Source organism: Littorina saxatilis, linkage group LG8 (assembly GCF_037325665.1).
Source record: "Littorina saxatilis isolate snail1 linkage group LG8, US_GU_Lsax_2.0, whole genome shotgun sequence".
Taxonomy (NCBI): Eukaryota; Metazoa; Mollusca; class Gastropoda; order Littorinimorpha; family Littorinidae; genus Littorina; species Littorina saxatilis.
The window spans coordinates 74,649,320-74,656,682 of NC_090252.1; positions in this window are offsets into that span (position 1 = coordinate 74,649,320).

A 7,363-nucleotide genomic window follows, 5' to 3' on the forward strand; every position below is an offset into this window, starting at 1 on the left:
TAAACAATAGACACTTTTAGTAAAGATCACCTGAAAGCTGGGTTTCTTCACCTGCAAGCGATACCAAAAAGTCCAAATGTCAAAAATGACACTTTGTTATTTTGTTGTCAAATTTGAATTGTCGACGTTATTATCATTGATTGGGTCAATTCTCCCAAAATGTGATCACTATCCCACCACTCTGCTTCTGCTTTCATTCTTTGCGCACATTTGTTTTATTCCTTGAGCTTGATTGATTGACAGCTCACAATGTGTTCTCCCCCCACTCCCGCGCCTTTCCGCCCCCCCCCCCCCCCCCTGCAAGATAAGATTTTGCATTTGGCTGACGCATCCCGGAAGAAATCATGTATCAATTTATGTTTTTGCTCCTTGAATATGGCCCTAAAGCTCACGGACACTGGTAAAATGTCAATCAGTGAGTCGCGCCCACAGGTATTCAGTGAGTATATGTCTGGTGTTCATCGAGAATTAAACACAGGTAATCTGGCCAATCACAAAACCTGTTACATTTCAAACCAACATTGATTGAATTACAATTAGCTTTTAATTACTGCGGACATAACAACTGACCTCTTTTCCAAAAGAGAATTCCCATGCAGATGGAAAGGACCGTGACAATCAGCAGCACAAAGCCAACAACACCTCCAAGTATGATGAACCCAACCACCACAGGATCAACTGCAACTCAAATCCAATAAAACATCACCCCATCAATCCATACATGAGGCAATAAGTTGGACAATCAGTTCAAAAATCAAAAGAAACGAGCAAGCATAAGTGACTAATAATATATGTATAAACAGCTCAGTCAAAAACTTGTTAAGTCACTAAATAAGAGTTTGAGCCCACATATGTGCAATTACTGTCAACAAGTTCTTTCTTCAACGGTCTCTGTTTTTTTAGGGGAAGGATTGATAATAACATAGCAATAATGCATTCATAAATATGTCTTGAGAACATTACCTCTATGTCGTATGAATTTCAAATTATAAGACGTGTCAGCGTGGTTCAAAAAAAGGTTACAAGCAAGAAATATTTGCAAGTATTAATTGGTGTTAAATCACAATCATTGGAAATTTAACACAATCTTCTTTCAAACAAATGAGTTTAAAAAGAGTGTTGTTTCGTTGAGATTGTTGTTCGAAAAGTACTACACAATTAAGTACGAATTATTAAATGCTTATCTTTAAGCGAGTTTTGTGTTTTGCCACATAAACATTATTACTTGGCGGCAGCGGCAAAGAGGCAGAGATGCCAGTGGTTTCAGATACTTCCAACCCGGTGATCCATTCTGTAGTGAGACTGGTGCTTGGGTAACGTGCTGAAAAAAGTATATGGTATACCCTTACTTGACAACGATTAAGGATACTAGCAAATGAAAACAATAGCACACACACACACACACACACACACACACACACACACACACACACACACACACACACACACACACACACACTCACATATACATACATACATACACACACACACATACACCTACATACACACGCACACATAAACACGCACACACACACATACATACACACACACACACACATACACACACATATACACCTACATACACACGCACACATAAACACGCACGCACGCACACACACATACACACACACACACACACACACACTCACAAATGATAGTTTCTGGGTATGATATCTCCAGAACAAGTTTTCTTTTTTTCGATAATTGTCTTTGATGACGTCATATCCGGCTTTTTATAAAAGTTGAGGCAGCACTGTCACGCCTTCATTTTTTAACCAAATTGATTGACATTTTGGTCAAGCAATCTTCGACAAAGGCCGGACTTTGGCATTGCATTTCAGCTTGAAGGCGTAAAAGTTAATAAATGAGTTTGATCATTACAAATCTGAAAATTGTATATAAAATTATTTTTTTTATTAAACGATCCAAAAATATTTTCATCTTATTTCATCATTATTTGCTGATTCCAAAAACATATAAATATGTTACATTATTATTAAAAACAAGCTCAGAAAATTAAAAATATGAACATTATGATTAAAACTAAAATTCCGAAATCTGTTAACTCATCTGTTTATGAGTTTACCAGACCCTGATGATAAGTTTTTGTTTGATTTGAATAGGTTATTTTTTTCATTTCTATGGAATGGTAAGAAAGATAGAATAAAGAGAACAACAGCATATCAGTCGTTTGAAGAGGGGGGGCTTAAAATGGTGGATTTGAAATGCTTTTTGTCAGCTCTGAAGATATCATGGTTACAGCGAGTCCTTTGTAGTGAAGGAAAAGTAACTAAACTTCTGAAAGCTCTGTGTCCACTTGTACATAACATTCACAAAAGAGGAGGTGAGTTTGGAAACATATTGATGCAAAGAGTTCAGAATCCTTTCTGGAGAGATGTTTTCAAACATTATAAACATTTTGCATGCAAATGTGTCCCCATCTCCTTGAGTGATTTTGCTTCAGAGCGTCTGTATTATAATGTACATATTTGCATAGATAAAAAGGTTATTTTTAACAGGAATTGGATGGAAAACGGCATTATTACAGTCGGTCACTTGATGAGAGCCGATGGGTTTTTGTCATATAACGATTTTAAATTGAAACATCCAAATTTACAACTGAATTTTGTCTTTTTCGAGGGCGTTATGCGCTCAGTTAAGAATTTTCATAAAAGACTAAAGTTAGATGCAGTTTTAAACAATGTTTTTCATATTGGTGATGATGTTGTATGGAAACAAATAGCTAAAGGTGGAGTAAAACATATATATACCCATCTTGTGAAAAATGATGGCAATCTACAGTGCATGGAAAAATGGGCTAATTTATTGAATTTTGATGTAAATGTTGGAAAGGTATTTCTGACAATAAGGCGAACTACACAAGACACATACCTAAGGTGGTTCCAATATAGAATACTACATAGAATTTTTCCCACTCAACGCCTGTTATTTTTGATGAAAATTTCTGACACATCACTATGTAGCTTCTGTACACAGGAAGAGGAAACCTTAGAACATTTGTTTTGGGAGTGCACAAGAGTTAAGCTTTTCTGGTCTGATTTCACAGAATGGTTATGTCAAAATTTCACACATTGCAGTAATTTGAATTTGTCAAAAGAGCTAGTCATTTTAGGGTATTTAGACAACTTTCATACGGATGCTGTTTTTGATTTGTTTATTCTCCTTGCCAAACAAAGTATATTTGGAGCCAAATTAAATAAGACAGTCCCAACACTAAATGTTTTTGTGAAAATTGCTAAACAAAGGTTTTTGATCGAAAAGTATAATGCTAGTGTAAATAATTATTATGGTAAATTTGAAAAAGAGTGGTGTTTATATAGACACTTTTTTCATTGATGCTATAGGATAATTGTATTGATTGATTTCGTATGAACATTTTTGAATGTGATACCCCCTGACCCATTTACTCATAACAGGTTATACAATACTTTTATGCCGATAATTAAATCCCATGTATACTTGGAGGCTAAATTGTGACCACCGCCCCCACCTACCCCCCTCCCCTCCCCCAACCTCAGTTACAACCCCCCCTCCCCCCCACAACCTCAGTTCCCCCCCCCCTTCCATATCCCCTGTCTTTTCAACATCCCACCCTACTGTCTATGTCTGCGTCTTGTCTAGGTATGTACGTGTGTATGCGCTTTGTTGATAAACTCGGTGTATGATGTATGCTATGCTGTGTTTATGTGTATATAAAGGAAATAAAATGTAAAAAAAGTAAGAAAAAAAATTCCGAAATCAATTTGAAAACAATTTCATCGCCTTCCTTGTCGGTTCCTGATTCCAAAAACATAGATATGTTATGTTTGGATTAAAAACAAGCTCAGAAAGTTAAAAAAAAAATAGAGAATCTTCGAAGGCAAACTGCAGTTCCAAGACAAATATTTAGTACAATTTATTTTAATAAAAACAATTGTAAATGTTACCTCCACCATCATTACCCCCTGACCCCCCCCCCCTTTACTCTCTCTTTCCCTCTCTCTCTCTCTCTCCCTCTCTCTCTCTCTTTCTCTCTCTCTCCTCTCTCTCTACTATCTCTCTCTCTGTCGCTCTATCAGTACAGAAAGATGTCTTTATAATGAATTGTCAGAATGTATTCCAAATGAATGTGATCAATTATGTATCTATACATCCGTATATATGCCTTTCATTTGTTTCATAAATGTTGATACTATAGACTTTTTGAGAGGTAAATGTTGAAGGATGAAAGAAAATATATTGTGAGAGGGCGGATGCATGTTATTCATTAAAAGCCCCAAAATGATGTGCTTGGCAAAAAAAAAAGGAGAAAAAAAAAAGAAAAAAAAAGAATAGAGATACAGAAAAGCGTGCTATCCTGCTCAGCGCAACCACTATCGCGCTGTACTGGCTTGTCAATTTCACAACCTTTTCCACGGGCTGGGTACTGGCGATGCTATAAAGTCTTGGTGAAAAAATGCAGTGCGTTCATATTGTGGGATCGACAGCTTGACCAAATGTAATAATTTTTGCCTTATGCGACTTGATTTTTTGTTGTAGACTCTCTCTCTCTCTCTCATCTCTCTCCTCTCTCTCTCTCCTCTCTCTATCTCCTCTCTCTATCTCTCTATCACTCTCTCTCTCTCTCTCTCTGTCTGTCTGTCTGTCTGTCTGTCTGTCTCTCTTTCTCTCTCTCTCTGTCTTTCTGTCTCTCTCTCTGTCTGTCTCTCTCTTTCTCTCTCTCTCGTTCTCTCTCATAATGAGCGCGCGCGTGTGTGTGTGTGTGTGTGTGTGTGTGTGTGTGTGTGTGTGTGTGTGTGTGTGTGTGTGTGAAGGAAATCACGGAATACAGTGTGTGTGTGGGGGGGGATGTCTGTGTATGTGTGCCCAGTGTGTGTCTGTGCCACGGTATCAGTGTCGGCCGTGTCAGTTGCAGGAAGAGCGCGTAAAAGGGGAATCCCTGGTAGGGCACATTGCTTGAAACAAAATTCTAAAAATAAAAATGTAATGAAGCCCGAACATTTTCTGGTTTGTCGGTAGGCTTGATATTTATCATTCGTATCATAGGAGTATTTGAAGTGACTTCATCAAGAGGCGAAAACGCAGAAATAGCTATTTCGACCCATTTGCCAGAAAGTAGATGACCAGATACCATAATTGGCGTCATCGTCCCGACCAAAATCTTCAAATTCGCCGTTTTGATTCTGGGTAAGGAAATCCTTTAATGAAATGATGTCAGCGCCTTTCGGCGATTGGTCAATGCATTTTGTGAGCTAGAGTGCCAACATAAGGTCGCCCGATCGCATGTTCCGTTGGCGGTCATGGGATCAAAACTCTTAGCAAGCATTTTTTCAATCTGTTTTTGTTTTAATTATTCAACTTTTTCTTTATTTTGTGAACTCTTACTGCTTGTATTTTATTCAATGTTCCTCATTTAAAACGTTTTGAGGGATGTACTAAATCGAATTAGTGAAAGGGTTGCATAATTAACGAGTACTTCCAGTGAAAGATTTCCCAGAAATACCTATTCTGTATAATATCATCGGCTTTGGGGAAAAGCCTGACGGGCGATTGTATCACCGCGCATCGACTGCATGCAAACTCGTTAAAGCTGTGGTCTATTTATTACTTTTCGGGGCTACGAGGTTAAAAGACAGGGATGAAAATCATGTACAGAATTCTACACAGCAAACGCTACCCGAAACCCCACCTATACGGCGTGTATGACCTTGAGAGCTTCAGTCAACGCTTGAATTTTGCAGGGATAACATCCGGTTTGCTCTCTCAAGACTGATCATATTTTATCTTCAAGAGAGATCAAGGGGAAAAAATAAACGCCCCGGCGAAGATTGAACTCTCAACATCGAGACTTCGTGTCTGATGTCCTAACCACTAGGCTACTGTGCCAATTGAGAAATCCAAGAAAAAACATTGATATGAATTCATGTTATGTTATTCTTGAAGCAGCATGATTTATATATCTATCCGCCCACTGTTCAGAAGTGAATACATGTATAACTATTTCTTTGATGTCTGTTTTCAACTTCACAGAGCTTTGGAGAGATTCAAATACTCTTCTTGTCATTTTTCTTGCATGTTGTAAATAGAGATATCGCAGCTATTTGCAAGGCGCGAATGTCGTGTAGCATGACGGTGTAAACATGTACTGCGATTCCGTGAAACATGTTTGCAAATAGGGCAAAACCCTAAAAATAAGGGCTAACCCTAAAAAGGGCAATTTTTTACGTTTTTGCAACGGTAGTTCAAGCGTAGAATGATATAAAAAAAAATTTTTTTCCATCTTTGACAGCACTGGTGGAGTGGCCTAGCGGTTAAGACATCGGTCCCGACATTTCGAGGACCCGAGGCCTTGAGTTCGAATCCCTGCCAAGTCGTTTATTTTTTCTGCTCGATCCTTCTTGACAAGTATGCCCAGCTCTGAGAGAGCAAACCGAATGTTACCACTGCAAAATTTAAGCGTTGACTGAAGCTCTCAAGGTCAGAAATTAATATGTAAAGCGCTTAGAGAACGTCAAGCGCTATATAAATCTCCCAATACAATACAATACACGCCGTATAAAAATGGGGTTTCGGGTAGCGTTTGCTGTACAGAATTCTGTACATGATTTTCACCTTATCTTTTTCAAACTCGTAGCCCGGATAGTCATAAATAGACCACAGCTTTAAACCCACCAGGCGGCAGCGACCGGGATTCGAACTCACGACCTCCCGATTCGGAGCCGACGTCTTACCACCACGCCACTGCGCCCTTCGCTGATATCATTTGTGAGATATGTCTGTTATCAGTTGCTAAAGAAATAACGGTTTTATTACCGTCTATTTCGACCAAAAGAAATTTCTAAGCGACCCCGCGAATTAGACGGAACAGCCGCAATGGAAACTGGGTCGCTCGTATCTGATTATGCCTGTCAGTCAAAGCATTCTCGTGATCTGGTTCGCCAATCAGAGACACTCACCTGACGAGATGAATAATCATAGGTCAAATGCGATCGCACAACAATCTCACAAGTCTAGATAAACATGTTGAACATGCGTAGCGACAGATTTCGAAACAACGCCAGAGAGAAAGGAAATGAGGTACACTTATATTGACGTAAATTAAGTGATGCACTTTCACTTGGATCGTCAGAACTTGGAAAATGACTTTTGAAGTGAGTGGGTCGGCATTGCAAACGCAGATTGTGGGTGGTGCCTCGCCGTTCTGTAAAACGCCCACCGACAAAACTGGCTTTTCTGTATTTTTAGATAAAGAGTGTAGTATCTGACAGCATTTGAAGTGTAATTCTGGAGAATAAGGCACGCTGATAATATTAGTTCCAATGTTTACTTTGTCTTGTTAATTTTTAGCGTGATAAACAAAAAG